Raw genomic sequence first — 19,565 nt, forward strand, 5'->3', positions numbered from 1 at the left:
CAAGCCTACAAACCCTAATTCGCCCAAAACTAGACTATTCATCCGTCATTTTGGACCAACCAAAAAGAAACCTAAGTAAATCCATCGAGCTAGTTCGAAACCGCGTAGTTGGATTCATCTATTCAGATTACTCATATCCCACCAGTGTTACTACCCTTAAAAGTAAGGCAGGTTTACCTAACCTAGACCTACGACGTAAGATTTCTAGACCAACCTTGTATCACAAAATGTATCATGCGTTTCATTATAATAACCCCATTCAACCAGCCCATCGTATACTCCAGCCCGCACAAGTCACCACAAGACCGTCTGCCCACTTCCTGCTTGCACCACAGCCCCCCATCATTCCTTTTTTCGCTCAGGCAGTCAGCGACTGGAACCATCTCCCCTCAAGTGTCATCGACCATTACAACACAGATACATTTAGGAATGCTATAGATTCCTTGTTTTATTAACTCTATATTGTTTGCCCACTTCCTCATGTAAAGTCTTCTGTTGAGGTCCTTGGAGGTGTAATAAATAAATAAATAAATAAATAAATAAATAAATAAATAAATAAATAAATAAATAAATAAATAAATAATGGAATTTTTTTCGATGAGACCATGCGTTTGTTATGCACAAGCATAAGAACGCAACATACAATTAGGCCAGGGTAAGCGTAGGAGTCATTGATTCACCTTTATCCGCAATGTTCAGGCGCATGCGCTATCACTATAGAGCAATGAAGTCTCACACCATCTTTTCATCTCGGAGGCTTTCCAACTGGCAATACCGGTTGTCCCGGGCTTTACAAGAAACCGTGTACCTAAACGGCAAAGGACCGTACATGTAGGAAAATGAAACCGGTGGATTGTCATCTTTACTTGTAATATAGTATGCATGTACACGGTCAGGCAACAAGTAATGGTCCCAATGAAGTCCGTGGCCTAATTATATGTAGCATTCATTACCGTCAGCCACGATGATACATTCAATTACGATATTTTTGTTTTGTTTTTTCAATGTCATCAAAGTAAGAGCACGATGGGAACACGTGTGAACAGTGGAGGACTGATGCGCTGCGTCCTTATTTCGATTCGCTCATGTACATCCGATACGGTAATTAATAACGGAGCGAAAAACTGATATACTGTCATTAGTACTAAATAACTGTGCGCACTCACCCCGAAAAAAAATATATGAAGAAAAACCCCACAAGAAAACAAGCGAAGAAGGAAACGATTGATAAAGACATGCTTCCCGTATCCTCTAGCGATAAGGTAGATGGATGCCCACAAAGGCACTGTCGGAGTATATCACCCGAAAAAAAAAAGAATAAAAAGGTTCCACGGCTTTTTTGTACCTACCTTCGAAGTAAGTAGAAGACGTTCATATCGCTTCCGCGTTCTTTCTCTTTTCAACGCCCCTCCCAGAAATTCAGATTTATGCGTCTCGCGAAAAGCCGTTTGTCTGCTCGATCTCGCAGGACCGGCGATGCCTCGAGCCATCGTTCAGGAACAAAGCGAGCTATGTGGCTATGTGGCTATGAAAAGAGAAATGAAGAGAAAAGCGAGCCCCGTTATTGTCTGCTTCAAAGAGCGACACCGCCACAGTAGCTCACGAGGGATGGGGGTGAGGAGGGATAAAAAGGATAGGAGTAAAGATGTGGGAAAGCCGAAGAAGGAGAAGAGAAGAAGAGACGTGTGGTAAGCCACAGCGAGCGAGGACAAATCGAGGGGATAGAAGAGATAGGAAAGATGGAGCACGGTCACTGGAGTCCGAGGACGGGGCGCACCTGCGAGAGCTCCTTTCGGCGTCGGTGGATGGCGTAGAACAAGTCCAGTAAATCAGAGCTGCACTGTCGTCGGAGGTGGAAGGTCGTCGGCGGCAGGAGATGACGTAGGGCGAGTCCAGTCGGCCAGAGCCACGCTGACGCGGGAGATCGCAAGCGCGCGGAGCGCGCGAGCGCACGACCGGTCAGCTCGAAATCCAGCAAGCGAGTCCAAAGCGAGCAAGAAATGAACAAACAAACATTGGAGATGTGTATAGGTAGCGCCCTTCCTCCCCTGGCTTCGTGCCAGTGCGTTACCTGGCTTCGGCGAACGAAAGAGCCCCCACGTGGCGACAGAAACCTGGCGCGACGGATGGATACGGGCGGCAGCATCAGGGTGCTTCTTTAGATCTCCGACAGAGAGCGCCGCCGTGTCTGTGACGCGTAACACACGTGACTCGATAGCGAACGCAAGAACGAACGTTAGGGCTCACTGAAAGAGAGAGTGAAGAGAAAGGAGGAGGCTTCGCTCGCTGGGCGCGTTGGCAGCCGTCGCAACAAGCCGCGCGCGTCGCAAGCGTGTGCAGACGGCGGCCGAGACGACGCCGGCCCGTTACTTCTTGAGAACGTGCATTCAGGATCAGTTCGGTTTTGTTGTTGTTGTTGTTTTCGCGGAAAACCAGCGGACCGACCAGATCTGTTTTAGCGACGGTCACCGATCATTGGAATCCAGTGTACGGCGTTTGGTCGACCTTCTTGACCACCAGCGAAGACGATCGTCTAACGTGCGCGTGTTTCTCGGGTTTATCTCGTAGCGGAAAGCACCTTTTCTGACCAAACGAGTCCCCCGAGAAAAAAAAAAAGAGAAATTCGTCAGCTTGTGTGTGCGTGCGTGTTAAAGTGTATACGAAAGTGTTCCTGCCATGGGATAAAATGTGTGTTGCGGCCACGAGATGTCGAAGTTGAACGTGATGACGATGACCGAAACTACCTGAGAGCGGGAAAAGAGCTGGGCTTCGCCGCATGCATGGATCCATATGCAGCAGACAATTCTTGAATAAGACCCGCCGGCGATGAAACAGCTGTCGTCTGCTCGCTACTGCTCGTAAGTCACCGTGTCCTGTCATTTGCCTCGCGAACAAGCTGCTACCGTTCATTCATGCAACGCCCCCCCCACTTCACAATCTTTTTTTTTTTTTCGTCATTCACTCTCAGGCTTTCAGATCGTGGTTCATCTGGGAAGGTAGATCGGAGTAGGAAAATCTATTTGCTGGCGCTGGTGTGCACCTATCCTAGTTTCGCTGAGAGACACGTTGAACAGCCTTCTGGTCGTATTGATTTCCGACTTCTGGTGCCCCTTTTGCTTAATATTTTTTTTTGCCTCCTTCACGTGTGGTCCCTTCTTCGATCAGGTCGTTTTAGGTGTGGCGCTAAGATAAGGTATGGCCAGGAGGGGAGAGCTGGAAGAGAATAAATGAGAGGGGGCGGAAGTGCGATTCCGAAATTCGGTCACCTGGTTCCAACGATACTGAGAAGTTGCCCATACATTATCCTCCCGCATACTTTTCCGAGACAAAGGCGAACGCATATTTTGTTTCTCTTTTCGTGCCGTCCCACCTTGTGCTAATAGTCGGAGGGAGGGGGGGGGGCACTCCTGCTTTGCAGTGAAGTAACCTTTTCTTATAGCTTCGCGTACTTTGGTGTTGGAAAGCCATGGCAGAAATTTATAGACTTTTCTGCGTGTTTTATTTGACAGTATAATAGAGGGCCTGTCAGCTAAGTATCCTGTTTCATTGTAAGATGTTGACATCACGCAGCGCATGGATGTGTACTAGAAGCTGGTAGTACTGTTGATATAAAGCACGATAGATAAATGTTAATGACAGACCAGGACAACCTCGAACATTTAGATTTGAAAGCTGGCTTCAAAAAATTTTTTTCTCGCGCTTTTTTCACTGCTTGCAACATTGTCCTTGTCTTCATTGATTTTTTTAGCTATCACTTAAAACTAGTGTATGTTAATGTTACATGTTTTCCGTTTACAAATGCTGTTTTTACCAAATTGATTAAATTACTACACATTCGCACGTATTTGCAATGAATGCAACAGTCACATATTCTCGAAGAAAGAAAAGAAAGAGATTTATATTTTCAGGCATTTAGTTGTAAGCCTCCTTTTGATATTCTCTTTAATCGATGCCGGTTACCTTAATCTTTCAAAGTGAGCACTCTACATCGTGCCACGTTATGTGAAATAGGTTGTTCTCTTTTTACTTGTTAACAACCTGGCCTTCAAAGGTCGCCTTGCGCATTAATTTATTTCCGTTTTTCTATTTTAGTTTCGAAACCACGGTGATATAAGTTCAAACTTCATGCCATCACAAATTGCACAACACTCTTGCTGCGCCGCCTAATCTTGCGCAACGTATAATCAATACTTGAGGTGGTAATGCACTTTTCCTACGATTCTTATCATTAATCAGCGTTTAATTATCTCCCGTCATAGTTTCCTACTCCCTAGACTTTCATCTCTCATTCAGCTCTCCTTGCCCCTACATATTAAGCGACAACACTGCCTTTGTGTGCAATATAATTCATTGATTGGTATGTGGGATTTAACGTCCCAAAACCACCATTTGATTATGAGAGACGCCGTAGTCGAGAACTCCGGAAATTCCGACCGCTTGGGGTTCTTTAACATGAGCCCGAATCTGAGCACACAGGCCTGCAGCATTTTCGCCTCCATCGAAAAGGCAGCAGCCGCAGTGTGTGTAATATATTCATACAATTCCGAATGAATGTCTGGGCGATCCAGATTGTTGATATCCTGTTACTTGTATATGTGCCTGTCTCATCACGACGTTATCTTGCTTAATTGATTTGATTGTTTAGTGTACCAATGGGAAGCTATTCCGCGGTCCACTTGGTGATCGTCTAATGGGAAAACAAACGCCCCGCCGCTGTGGTCTAGTGGCTATAGTGGCTAAGGCTGCTGACCCGCAAGTCGCGGGATCGGATCCCAGCTTTGGCGGCTGCATTTTTGATGGAGGCGAAAATGCTGTATGCCGGTGTACTCAGATTGGGGTGCACTTTAAAGAACCCTAGGTCGTCGAAATTTCCGAAGCCCTCCACTACGGCGTCTCTCATAATCATATGGTTGTTTCGCGACGTTAAACCCCACATATCAATCAATCAATCAACCAAAATATATTATAAAACGACATCATGACGTACCGATATGGAAGTGCAAATTTGAGAGAAAGAGCTAATAGTGAATGTTAATGACGAATTGAAACGCGACATTGTTTTTTTATGTTACTTCTGTTATGAGCAATTGCTCGTGATGTTGGTGCCGCATAGTTGAAAATATTATTGCTAGCGGTAATGTTAGCTGTAACGTATGTGCTGTACTCAAAATTACGTCCATTTGACGCGAATTGTAGAGACTGTAAATTACTTATTTATTTCGTTTGTATACATACAAAACACCAAGACACAGGAAAAATAGAGAGGGGACAGGTTGTCAACTGCCACCTATAGGGGCACAACGCCTGCCTGCTCCTTCGAAAAGGGGAGACATAGAGGAAAGAAAGGCAGGAGAGAAGAAACAAAGAAGAGAGAAGGGCAAGGTAAAAACAAACAAAACAAAAAGAACACGTGAACACAAATAATTATAGTCACACGGAAAATGTCTATAAGCGCGCCGCCAAGTCCGTTTTTCTTTCAGAAAGGTAAAAAAAGGTGCTCGGCGGGACTGGTCACGCTAGAAGCACATCCTCCTGGGAACGGCCAATCGTGAAGGGTCGTGCACCTAAGTCCAATAACTCCTTATCCCTTCTTGAGTAGTGCTCGCTGCACCACGACTGTAGGGCACTCTAAAATTGTGCGCTGTGGTGACACACAGTAAGCCACACGACGAACATATGGGACTGTCGGCACGTCCTTGACGGTATAATCTGGAAACGGAAAGTGCGCTTAAATACATAGCCCTAAATTTTCGAACTAGATTATAAATTCTTGAGTACTGTACATTTTGCAATATGTGTCAGCGAGAACAAGTTGTACGAACTCTGCGACAAGTCCATCCATCCTTGTAGGAGTTTTATTTGAGTGTAGCGCATTCTTTATATTAATTCCCTTAAGCACTCTTGCCCACCCTGATATGAAAAGTAACTGCATAGAAACAGGTTAGGGTGCATGTTTTGAGACAGATGTGTGAGAAAATAGCAATTCCGAAAGAAATTCTTCTGTCTGTCTGTCGTTTTTTTTTCTGTTTGTTTCTTTATTTTTTTATGTCCGTATAACGAAGAACTAACGCGCTGTATACAGCCAAGCTAAAGCGCGACTCGAAGTTAGTAGACGACCCCGTCCGTGAAAAGGCGTTACAATAGTGTAACGACGTTTATGAGTCATCTACAGTCGTACACGTCGCGACATCTAAAGCAGGTGCGGCGCTTCCCTGCGAGTCCCATCGGTCGTTTCCGCCGTGCTGTTGATTGGCTGTTGACATTTGCATGGTCCACGAACGACCTCGCATCGGAGCTTGCGAGAGTGTACAATTTGTCATGCGTTTAAAATTTGTAGTTTTTTGTATCTGTTTCCTTCTCTTTTTTTCGATCACTATATATCCACTGCATGAGGTGACTACGCTCTCTGCGTGCAGTAAAAGCCACAAGCATGTTTCAAGCGTTAAAATCGTTCATTGTCTTTTGAGACAATGCTCATACCACGAAGAGTTCGAAAAGACGTCTTCGGCGATTTGAAATGCCTATTCTTTTTTAAGGCTACGTGGAACAAGTCTTCTTGTGGCTATCAACTATTTTATTTACAGCGGCTTACCTTAGTTGATCGTGTTTAGTTTCCCTTGCCTCTTTCTCTCTGTGTGTATACGTGCTTTTCGCTGTGTGTGTTAGTGCATGCTTTGCGCGTGGTGGTGTATTCTTTTCATTCGTTTAAAATATACACATTTTCGAACATACATACAAATTATTTTAAAATTTTGAATTGGATTGTGTAACTGGAGGGTACCGATTCCAATTTGCCATGTCTTACGTCTACACGCGAAACTAGTAAAGGCGTACACAACAGTCCTAGAAATTTTTTTCACGTTGATTTCTTTAGCAGAGCTGTGCAGAGATACTCGGAAAAGTACTGCGGAATACAAATATCGAAATACATCGTAGTTTCAAGCATAAAATACAAATAATCACACATATGTCTTTGACGTAACGGGATATTTTCAACATATATTTCTAAAAAGACGAAGTATAAGAAGAAGTGTACCGGCATACAATTACACAGATAGAGATACAAAAACACACACCATTTTTGTTTTTGTTTTTTTGTTTTTTAAGTTGATTATGATTCGCTAAGTCATTTAATAGGTGAATACTGCATATACTATTTCAAGGGATTGAAGCTTCCAAGACAAGATTATCACTTGATTCACTCGCAAACGGCAATGCATTCAGAAAAAGCGTATACATTGACTCAGCGCACAGGGTCTTTAGACGCAGTGTTTTGCGTTAATTGCACTTATGCAACAACAGTATAATAAACAGGTTGTCATATAGGGAGCGTCCATGCGGCCTCAGGACAAGATTCGTGAACTTAAGAAATGGCTTTCTGTCCGAGAAGAATATATATATATGGGCACACTACATGCCTTGCGAGACAGTTGCACTCGTAGGTAGAGGGCTGATGGTGCTCCTTCCGGAATTACACTGTCAGCGGCATCAGGTACATGTGGGTCATTCTGTGCGTATGGGGAACCCTTCGGCACCCGCACTGTGTCGCCGACCGGTAGCGCGCCTTTGATTGCATAAGAACAGAAGAGTCTTTCTTCCCCGTTAGAAACACGTTAGCTCATTTCTAAAAGAAAAAAATAATAACGGGATACCCAAGTCCTGCGCCGTATTGCGATATAATCGATACATCGTAAAGATATTTTACTACTGAGACACAAACACATTTTGAAAATGTATCTGTATAAAAAATACAGGTGCCCAAAAGTACCTCTAAAATATCGCGATACTCTTATCGTTACCGCTCAACCTTGCTCATTAGCGAGGGTCGCAATGTAATCAGAAAACATCTCTCATTTCGATCAGGTTATTTCAATCTTTAAATGTTGACGTTTGTGTTGCACACGCATGGAATCGTGGGTTATACCGATATTGCCTGTTTGTGAATCGTGGATTATACCGACTGGTGTAGCCCTTACGTCTTAACGTCGACCAGGAACACAGATCTCGAGATGTAGTGTTACTAACGACACACGCTCCCAGCCGCATTGCGTACAGAGCGTGCAGGTTATTCAGGTTTTTTTTTTGTATGTGCGACAAATCGACTGTGTGCTGATTGCTAATCGCATGCTATTTGCTAATTCCAATTCCGTACGCGTCGTCTGCTAAGAAGTCCTTCAATTTAATTTTCTTATATGTCGTCTGCCAGCATCCAACCTTTAGGCACCCTGCTTACATACATATCCTTACAATCCTTGCAGATATCCTTTTAGTAGTTTGTTATAACGAAGAGAAAGGCAACTCCCCTCTATTCTTCCTGCAGGAACTCGTTATTCCTCGAACAAGTATTAAGCAGTTTATACACTACAGCGTGCCCTTCAACAGTGAACATGGCCTGTAGCATGGTCCATAGAATCGAAGACACGACCTCCGCTGCCGCAACTTTCTATGTGACTCTGTTTCGCCACTGTCCAGTCTCTCTCCAGTTTCGTTACATCGATATTACACAAGCCCATAGCGACTACACTTCAACGATAAGTATACGTATGATCACGATTAGTAGTGAACTTTAAATTGAACATTCGCAGTATACGGAGTCGCTTAAGCTCTACTTCGGCTGTTGCAATCACTCCGTAATTACCTTACGGGCTTCGCGGCCTTCTGTTGCCGCTGTCACAACTGTCTCGCCTTATTACGCAGTTCTAATGCGCTCGGCTTAGCGTGAACGTGAAATGTGTCGGCGGAGGAGAAGTTAAAAGGGAACTACATTTTCACTGCGCGTAGAAATGTCGAGAACGGAGCCGGCGAATGAAGGGAAGGTACGGGATGAAAGGGAAATAAGGCGAGAGAAGCTTGAAGCAGAAGGGAGGTTCTGATGTGAGAAAGAGTAGAACACCACCACAACGCCGGGGATCCCGTGAAGCAAGTCTTAATGGAGCGCGCCCAGCTGCGAGCCGTCGGAAGGTTGGAAGTTTAATAGATCTTTTCTTCCTCTATTCATCTTCTTCGCCGTGCCTCCGTCCCGTCTACCCCCCCTTTTATTAGAACCGTCACCTCGCTCACATAACTGGGCGAAGCAGGAAGCTTACGAAAGCGGAAGCCCCCTTTCAGGGGGTGGCGGACAATTTTTCAGACGCCGCAGTATATGCGTGTGGCGTATATGGGGCATTTCAGGCGATTGCAAAGGCACTCGCAAGGCACCCCCCTCCCCTCCTGCTCTGTGGTGTACAGATTTGATCGCCTTTAACGAAGACCTCGAGGCATGGAGCTAACAAACTATACGCTGATTATGAGTCCATGATTAAAGAAACACCAACGGAAAGGACGGAATAACGCTTCTCACTTTTGAACTTATGTGCGGTATTTTGATTTTTTTGTTATCACATTCCGCCATCTTCGACGATTAAATGACAAATTTTCAGGATATTATCCCGACACTCAAAACTACCAAGTTCACGATGCGCCGAATCCATTCGTATAGTTGTATACTTGTGTATAGGTTAACTGCGCAGTACTACTGCCTCTAAGGTTAATAAAGAATTTTTGATAAAGAGCCTTCTTACGGCATATCTGGAAGACTTGAAGAACGTAGCAATGTCTTAGTCTAACGAAGGGAACGCCCCCATGCAGCTTCGCTATTTTATCGGTGTTCGCCAAGCGGACCTGGTTTAATCTTTCTTTTATTGTTGCACTTCAATCCTCTTAAACTAAGCGCATGTGTATCGTACTGAAAGTTCGCCGAAAACGGGTTGCTCTAACCTTTATATACTTACCCCCGTATTCTAGAACTTCCCTTCACTCAACGCTTCGCCTTCACTTGAGAAATCCGTTAGGAGCGCCATCTCTAGGTACGGCAAGTCACTCCATATCAGCGATAGTCTGCTGCGGTTCTTGAGTAGCGCAGCGTCATTTTCAGTCGAGTGGTGGCGCAGTGCTCAACTCTGTCAAGTGAAGGGTGAAACTCGAGTCGAGGAGCGTCTGTGAATATGGGGGTTAGTCATTTAGATTTCACGCGTACGAAGGCACACATTCCAGCTTCATTCTCAGTCGGGTTACGCCCAGGGATTGGATGCAAACCAGGAAAAGGTCTCGAGCGGTATCGCTGGCTGAAGGCTCGAAACCGGCGGGAATAATTTATTCGTACTCCTCATGAACATGAATTCCCGGTATCCCTGTTCTCAGGCGCGTCGCGTGCCTGCGATTTGTCTAGCGATCCTCGGTTAAGAAGCTCCTAGTAGAAAAAAACTAAATCGCTGGCTTTTCGCTGCAACCGTCACATGTACTTAGCTCATGACTGATTGGCTGATATGTGGGTTTAACGTCCCAAAACTACCGTATGATTATGAGAGACGCGGTAGTCAAGGACTGCGGAAATTTCGACCACCCGGAGTTCTTTAACGTGCACACGGGCCTACAGCATTTTGGCCTCCATCGGAAATGGGGCCGCCGCAGCCGGGATGACTGACTAATGACTGAAAGGGCTATACGTGACGATTGTCTGTCCGATACTCGTTAGAATTGTCTGACGGTATCCCTTGGAAGTAGGACACTTGACGGTATACGGTCATCCACCATATGAAAGGAACGCTCGCTAATTTCCTACAAACAAGCATTATTTATTTATCTATCTATTTATTTGTCTATCTATTTATTTATCTATCTATTTATTTATTTATTTTGTACATACTGCCAATCACATTAGGGAGTTTGTAGGAAGGACAGAACATATAATTATATCAAGGTGAAGAAATAAAATGAAAAAACAAAGAATGCCAATTACTGCATTATTAGGTATCAAAACAACATGACAATTATGAGACGCACCATGCCGGCGCACTTCAGATTAATTCCCACCATTTGGGGTTCTCTAACGTGCACCCAATTCTAAGTATAACGGTTGTTCTTTAATTTCGAGCCCATCGAATTGCAGCATGGTTTACCGGATATCGAGCACCAAATAAGAGTGCTAGATGACCCATATTATAAACTAATATTGAAGACCAAAATGCACATACTAAAACTGGCCCCCAACGTATAATATACCTTATTCTACGCTGAAAGCTGCTCTCGCGAATAAGCCCTTCTGATCTCAATTTCCGTCATTCTGAATATCCTGAGGTTTTTCGTTTCCTTAGAAGAAAAAATCGATTCGCTTTATGGACGCCTTCTATATCATCGGGTACATCCTACATTCTTCGTCGTTGGCCTCCAATTCTTCTTAAACGACCTCCTCGCTCCTTCGTATTGCGCTTCGAATTTCTCTCGGCCTCCAAGTCCCCTCATATCTGTCACGACCGGCCCAGTTCATTCTCCGCGAACCGTGGTGGCTTTCGCCGGGAATATCAAGCAACAGCATCGCAAGGAGTGGCCGCGACGTCCAAAACGGAAATTTTCGCTCCACACGTGCGCAAACTCGCCCAATCTTCGCAGCACCGCTTCGGGAAAATCCTCAGGGGAGACCTTTCCCGTCTTTCTTTCCTTTTTTCGTTCTCTCCTTTTCCCTCTTTCGTTCTTTTTTTCTCTCACGCAAGCCTGCATCAGGCGGTATCGAAGCCCATGCACTGCCTAGGTATAACTCATGCTCTGAAAGCCTAATAAATCATTTACTGGTATATATAGCGTTTCGGTATAGCGGCACACGACACATCCATCCAAAGGAAACACGCAAACCGAGAAAGTTGCGCGGGCTGCGCAAAAGATATCCGTGCTGTTGTATGCTTTGTGTACGCAGGCTTTGAAATAACGCCAAACACCTTACACGGTATCCGTGAGTCTGTATACATAGACAAACAGTGCCACCATGCGCCACGTACGGCTTATCTTCTCCCTTTTTCCGTTTCTCCTGTATGCCTTAGGGTTGCTGTTTTATGCCAAAACATTCGGGTGCTGCTTGCCTGAGGCTCGCCGAGCTGGCGCAGCATGGCGTATACAGTGCAAATGCAAGAGAAGGTCTCGGAGCAAGCAAAGATCAACTCCATCGATCGGCGGTATACACACGTGCACAAATGCTCGCAAAACACGCGCCCAAACACACACGTACGTAAAGTGGTCGAGATCCGCGTAGGAAACTTGGAAGGGGGGGGGGGGGGGCGGCAGTCGTGCCGATAACGCCATTATTAGCGATGGTCCATGGTTCAATATCGTGGAAAACTGGAGGGAGGGAGCAGTTTGTCGATGGAAGGGAAAAGGGTTTGCCAAAAGGGTACGAATCCGCTTCGGGGACAAAGGAAAGGGGGTACGTTATTTGTGGCGGTCGCAACAATCTCTTGGCCAGATCGGTTCGAGTCTGCAGATACGCTGGCTGCTTGGACTGCCTCGGCTTGCTGTGGTTTCTTTGATATTCTTTGTTTTTTGGCGGCACGTGTACGAAGGAGAGGGAAGATCCATGTCCCGAGCTTGCTGCTTTAATCCGCTGTGCTGCCCGCGATGGGTCTTTATTGCTGAGCTCGAGGTGGCAGAAAAAAAAAAAAGAAACGAGAATGAAGATAACGCACGAAGCAGTCGCGAGTGCAGCGCGGAATGTGCGACGATGCGATAATTGAACGGCTCGCTGGGTCGAGCGCATTATCATATTACTCGTGACCGCAGTGGATCGTTGTAGAGGGGAACGAAAATGAATCGAGAGGGCGTTATGGACGGCGTGTTAAGTAAGGGCGCGTTATCTGAGCGCACTGGTCTCAGTGAGCGTTGCAGCTCTTTCCGAAGTACACGCGCACCGACTGGATTGTGGTACTTGTTGGCTTAATTGCATTGATTACATTTCATTCGGAGCCAGGAAATTGGGACTGACGTGCTGCTGCTAGAACGCTGAAAATAATCAATTAGATATTTATTACTACAGAGTGTATCCACAGATGGGATGACTAATAGTGATTGCGTAATGAGTGATTGCGTTAATGTTTTGGTACGAATAGTAAAAAAAAGGTTCTTCTATTACGTCCGGTGGCACTACAATGGCGTGTTTGTTACAGACTAAACTGTCACCACTGATTGAGCACTGCTACCGGGGTTTCTAATAAACTGAAGCAAACGAACTCTGTTAAACCAATCTGTTGTTCTGCGTGGCATCTTCCTGCGCACTCGCGCTTCAGGCGGTCCTCTCATTCTCTTCTTACTCCTTCTTTCTACATCACCATTTCTTGAATGCCCTTGTATGCAATAACAAACCAGACGCTCGTCTACTTGAGATTTCTTTTCCTTTCCCCTAGTTGCTTTCTTCCACTCTTCTTCATTGTCTTAAACGATAAAAATCAGACCAGGAGCTCTGTGCGGTGTTCTCTCAAAGGTATACATACCCTTTATAAAGTCGAACTTCGTGCCTGTAAACAACGCCTGATGCGTCAGCAGTGTGCAGGCGTAGTGGTGGAGTAATATTAGTAATAACCTTTTTCTTCTATTTCTCGGCGGCCAACTTTAATTCGTGGTAGCATTAAAAGGTGACTTCTGGTACTGCAATAATAAGCTCAAGCCTAATATAATGATACATGCTACAAAAAAAAATGACAAAATTACCGCATCACAACGAAGTGAGTCATGACGAGTGTCTAAGCTCGGCCTTAAAGTCCCCAATGTCTACATTGACGTCGACGACTAGTGTAAAGGGTTTCTGCTTGTAGGTGTTTTATATTGTTCCGTCGCCTTTTTGATTGATATTATTCTATTAAACATTTTTACTGTGTCTCACATACGTTTCCTGAGCAGTGCGCCATGTGAATTCCGGGCCATAAAGTGACCTAAAGAGTCAGCTACAAGGCTCTAGGTTCTAAGGTGCATAATGTCTATAGTATACGCTGAAATCGCCGACTAGCATAAAAGGTTTGTTCTGGTAGGCGTTTTATACTGTTGTGTCGCAATTATGAATAATGTTAGTTTTTTGTTAATCTTTTGTGTGTGTGTGTGTGTGTGTGTGTGTGTGTGTGTGTGTGTGTGTGTGTGTGTGTGTGTGTGTGTGTGTGTGTGTGTGTGTGTGTGTGTGTGTGTGTGTGTTTGTGTCACGTTACCGTAGCCAGGTTAGCCGAGAATTGCCCCGTATATATAATGTAGCCGTGAAATACGCACACGGGAGAAGCCTCGCACCTGTAAGGTGCTTCGCCATTAATGACATCGGTAGGTTCGTCCTGTATAGACAATATTAGCTGCACAGGTATACTCCTCATATGTAGGATGTCGGTGGCCTGATCGATAGTCTATCCAGTTATGGGATAGCTCAATACAAATTAATTGTCATCCTTTATATCGACCACTACGCATTCGAGATAACACGTATACACTGTATACACGAAAACAACGTGCCCCCCTCTATCGAAATGGCTAATCGACAAAGGGGCCTCTCCTCACACACTCTTCCATCCAATCTCTCTCTTTCTCTTGCCGTCCCTTGCCCCCGTCCTTTCGGTGGGTCCATAAAGTATCGTGACGATATTGAGTCGTTGTCTTCGATCCGTGCTGCTAGACGTTGAAACGGACCACCGAAGGCTAGAAGGCAGGTCGGAATAATTTATTCGTCGGCCTCATGAACAATTCAGGCTCGGGCGACATCCTCGATATACCCGTCCTCAGGCGACGCGTCTCGTGACAGCGATTTGTCTAATAATTCTCGGTTAAGAAGCTCCTGAAAATGACAAACCTCGCTGACTTGCCCTGCAGCTGTGCTTTTATACTTAGCTAATGAGCACTACGTAACAACGGAGTATCCCCTACTCGACAGACCTGCCTAATGGGTTTTCCTCCCTCTTTTGTTAGAACTAGCGAGAACATCGATACTAGATTTTTTTTTACTTTATACCAGCCCGTTGGGCATGAGCGTCGTAATGCGAAATTTGTATATCGCGACTGCGTGTGTGTGCTTGTCCATCAGCAGCGTAGGCGAATGAGTCGCGGGTCATGGTGTATAGACTTCACTGCATCATTATTAACGAACAAGAGCGATGGAGCGTCCAACCTGAATAACACGTCTGTATGCATCAGCTGCACAACTTTTAAATCATATCTGCTCGAGCAAAACTCTCGGTATAGTCATGGCGCCTCAGTATTTCAATGGATATTGTCGGTTGGAAGTATATGTGTGGGGTGGGGGGGGGGGATATGTGTTATATTATTTATATTATGACCTATCAGTTAGTTGATGCACGACCGGGTGATCACAAGCAACGCTACTTGATTGAAAGACATGAGCAACTTCCCACGAATTGATTCCTTATATTTGCAGCCTATAAAGGTGACGTGAACCAAAGCTGCTAGAATTTAAGTCTTCGTTTGCGCGAATAGCTTATGACAGATTCAATACCATAAGCGCTTTGATAACGAAGGGGGAAAACACTGCCGAATATTCCTCGTTCGAAGTGTATGGGATACCTATGCATACCACGTTTTTCGTCAGTAGTTGTTCAATACATTCGAGCCCGCCTGTGAAAACAAGGCCTTGTGTCGCTCAGTCAACGACCTGTGTAAATCGTTAGCTAGTTATTATTTTATTTTTTAGAAAGCCTGCGTCTAAATATATGTTACTTCGTTGTGTCGAAAATACACATGCTGATTTTGTTCGAGTATAAAATTTAACAGTGAACGGTGAAAATTTCTACGAATCCAGTGGTCGAGGTCGGGTGGTCAGTCAGTCCTGAGGGCCCTGACGGCCTGATTGTTGGCCTGCACAAGTCCACAGCAATAGTTCATATCTGTGAAACATCAGTGTACTTCGCGCGTGGCAGCTACGTGGAACATCATTACAGTACAGTTGACAACGGCTTCTAGCCACCGATCAGCCACAACAGCGTGTGGATGCCGGTCGACGGGCTCTTCCAGGCAACGACTCTCAACGGCCCCTGACCTTTGCCCAAGAGCTTCAAGCATCGTCAAATCACAGATGCTTATGGGAGTGCCACCCACGAAGAAAAGTCGTACAGGCGAAATAGCTCCGAATGCATATCTGCAGGCATGCAAAAAAAAAAAAATGAGTGGCTGTCCTCGAGCGTCCGTTGACACCGTGACAGATCAAGCTATACGGTTACACCCGATAGATAAGACTCAGAAAAGTGGATTAAGTCCCTTCGTGTATGCACGCTCTGTCAGAAAAGAGCAAAAGACAGAGATAAATAAATAAATAAGACGCACTCCCACGAAGAAGGTCCATGAAGACACTTGGTGGACTAAAGTAAAACTCAACATGGTGTAATCATGCCCGTCACGGAGGGGAAAGAAAGAGCAATATCACAGGCGTGCAAATAAACAAACACCCACCCATTACAAAAGCCACCCGTACACACGCAAACGATCAAAGCAAAAGAAACAAGTACCGCACACGAATAGACTGCCGTTCGTCCACAATCGCTCCGTTCCGTCACTGCCAGCGCCGTCAAAGCGACGCGCACCAGCGAGCAAAGGATTCGAGCCAACAAAGCGAGCAACCGCGGAGGAGATAGCAGGGCGGTCAATGTTTCTCGCATAATGTGCCGTGTTTTTTGTTCCGGGGAGTAAGTACAACTCCGGCTGTACCAGTCACCGTAGTTGCAGTCAGACGATCCGTGCACGCTGCTGCACGGAAGATGAAGAAGGAGCTATTTCTGGGCAATCATCCCTCCTCCTCCTTCTACCGTTCCAACTTTTCCCCCCTGTCTAGTGAAACCGACTCCGCAAGACGTTCCTTTTGTGCACGGAGCACAGAGTAACAACGGCGCGCCACAGCCATCTTCCCTCCCGTTCTATCTCTCTCTTTGCCGCCATACACTCCTTCTTCCCCCGAATACCTCTGTCTTGCTAGCTTTCCCGCGCATGCACACACGTGCACGCGCGGTTGAGCCTCGAAAGACAACGCTGCACATTCCGGCCAACGTTCGGGTCATCCGTGGGGCTCTAACGACGGCTGCAACCGCGACGGCATGCAAGCCGCCCCCTGCAGGGGTCGCCGAACGTAACGAGGCCGACGACGAGGAGGGCACGCTTTGCGCGACGAACACCATGTCGCGACCACAGGCGTGCGGGTCTCCCCAGGTTAAAGAATGGAGTGACCGCGGCTGCTTGCAGCGTACTCCGTCCTTCGAATGGAGCATATCGTATATACGTCGGCATTTGATTACCTTGCATATTGTCCTGCCGCGGTGGTCTCGTGGCTAAGGTACTCGGCTGCTGACCCGCAGATCGCGGGATAAAATCCCGGCTGTGGCGGCTACATTTTCGATGGAGGCGAAAATTCTGTAGGCCCGTGTGCTCAGATTTGAGTGCACGTTAAAGAACCCAAGTGGTCGAAATTTCCGGAGCCCTCCACTACGGCGTCCCTCATAATCATGTGGTGGTTTCGGGACGTTAAACCCCACATATCATTATCATCATCATCATCATCATCAATCCTGCATATTGCAGAAAGGTCAACCTGCATCAACCCTGCATATTGTCCAACACTCTTGTGTCTTGTCAGTAACTCCTCGGGACTGGTTAAAGGTCTCTCTGTCTGTCTGTCTGTCTGTCTGTCTGTCCGTCCGTCTGTCTGTCTGTCTGTCTGTCTGTCTGTCTGTCTGTCTGTCTGTCTGTCTGTCTGTCTGTCTGTCTGTCTGTCTGTCTGTCTGTCGTAGTGCATCAAGTGTGCGGTTGATTGATAATCGGTACAGTAAAATACCGGAGCACGCGTGGATGATCACTGCGCGTAGCGTTTTTTCCGTCACACTGCGTCCTCTAAGTTGAGAGTGGACGTTTTTGTTGCCGGCTTCCCCTTTACTGCGTGTACGCGTGTCCTGCTCCTACAATAGATATCAGTGAGGCGATGTGCAGATACGCGCATGTGCAAGCTTCATGTAAAGGTCTCACGGGCAGCGTTTCGCGCGTTAACGACTTTTGATCGAAACTAACGCATCTGCCTCACAGGATGACAGCCGCTCTAATGAAGGCTGCATCTAAGAAATATTGACCCTAGGAGGCAGTAAGTGTCTTCTTGCGCTTCAATACCTTATTTCTCGTAAGCTGGATTATGATGAAACACTCGTAGCCGAACTGTCTTCACAGATGTAATCTTCCCCACTGTCCTGTGGGTTAGTTATACATGGTTCGTTTTCGCCCTTTTGTTGCTGTTTCAAATTTTTTTTTTTCAAGCCCGTTTGTTTTGCTACGAACCACATGTGTTCTATATTGGTATACGCTACGCACGTTGAAACCCGACACTGAAACTCATGCAATGCCCGGAAATAGGCCAATCCTATTCAGTTGATTGAATGCAGAAATAATGTAAAATACTGTCTGAACCGCCTTTTGTTCATTGGCATTTCTCAGTACCACTCGTTATTGCTCGCTAATTTTGAACGCTTCCACTGAAGCAGTACTTGAGAGCTTTAAAAAAATTTCATGAAGGAATTTGATTTGGCCTGATAGTCAAGAAGCAAAAGATGAGATGATCCGTAGGTCTAGCGATTTAACCTCAAAGTAGAGTGTTCGGTCAGGCAAGGAGAGTTGTTGAACATTATAGGCCGCTCGTGTCGCACATTCAACAAGGAAAGTTCTCGTTGTGAAACTCAGGGGTGTCTTCGCTGTGCATAGGCTCTCCAGTATAATGACTTACGGCTCTGGTTTTACATGTTATTAGATACTCAGGAAACACCAATTTGCATATTATACGCACTCTAATGTATACAAGCCCATCCTATCGTCATTGAATACATCAGAGAACACTCCTCGGAACGAGCTCGTGGCTAAGTGCATCTCAGCGGAGTCCTTAGTTGCCGAGTACAGAACTTTCGCAGGCACGAAAAAAAAATGAAATTGGAGGAAATAAATGAAGGAATAAAAATGAAATGAAATAAGGAAGTTCAATCACTGGTGAAAACTCGGGAGCTGAACACGAAACCTGCATCCGGAAGCCTGCAGAAAAAAAAGCAAAAAAACTTCAACAAATAGTTGAAACTTGAACGCCTGAACTCCAGAAGAAGCAATCTCGTTTCAAGAAGAGGAAGGGGATGAGAGAGGGGGAGGAACCTGCAAGTTTTTCTCCTCACTTCCCGCAACAAAGTGCAAGGTTTCCTCTCCGACGCACCGCGGATAACCTTGTACGTTAACGTTTTAAGCCTCTGCGGCCCTCGCGCTGCCCTTACCTCCTCTTCCTTAGCAAATCTCTCGAGCGCCTTCGCCGTGCTCTGGCATCTTAAGCCTCGCGTTGTTTCTTCATCTCGCCATTCGCACGTTGAAGCCACGTTAAATTAATAGCGCCCGGTGTCTCGCTATGAATATCTGTTAAGAACGCAGAGAAGAAGAGCTCGGCCACTGGCTTAGTGCTTGTAAAACAATGGACGCCGTCTCCTGGGCGTACTCCTCTATTACCGTGTGCAACCATCAACATTGCTGCATAGTGTAATGCCCGCATCCCCCCCCCAATGTATGTTTCTTTATCACCCTCTCGCTAGCGTACACTCGCATACATACACATGCACACTCAACACACGCACAGGCACACAGACAGACACTTCCTCTCCCTGTCTGTTCACAACACTTACGCTTTTTTTTTGCGCAATGCAAAAACAGAAGAGCAATGCTACGTACACTTTCGTAATCTGCCGAGGTTCATTATAGCTCGTGCAGACGAAGCAGTGTCT

General features: G+C 45.8%; 1 protein-coding gene across 6 annotated transcripts in view; it reads left to right on the forward strand.

The window, feature by feature from the left end:
• Nucleotides 1-19,565, forward strand: part of LOC119172198 (kazrin) — a 262,749-nt gene that overhangs the window by 40,655 nt on the left and 202,529 nt on the right. Inside the window, exon 1 of one of the 6 annotated variants that reach the window (XM_037423229.2) lies at nucleotides 2,720-2,858. The exons of the other annotated variants lie outside the window; for them this stretch is intronic. The gene's annotated coding sequence lies outside the window, so the exon portion shown is untranslated. Of the gene's footprint in view, nucleotides 1-2,719; nucleotides 2,859-19,565 lie in introns of those variants that run through there. 6 annotated transcript variants of the gene reach the window in all.

The sequence above is a fragment of the Rhipicephalus microplus genome, chromosome 3 (assembly GCF_043290135.1).
Source record: "Rhipicephalus microplus isolate Deutch F79 chromosome 3, USDA_Rmic, whole genome shotgun sequence".
In the NCBI taxonomy this organism is placed as follows: domain Eukaryota; kingdom Metazoa; phylum Arthropoda; class Arachnida; order Ixodida; family Ixodidae; genus Rhipicephalus; species Rhipicephalus microplus.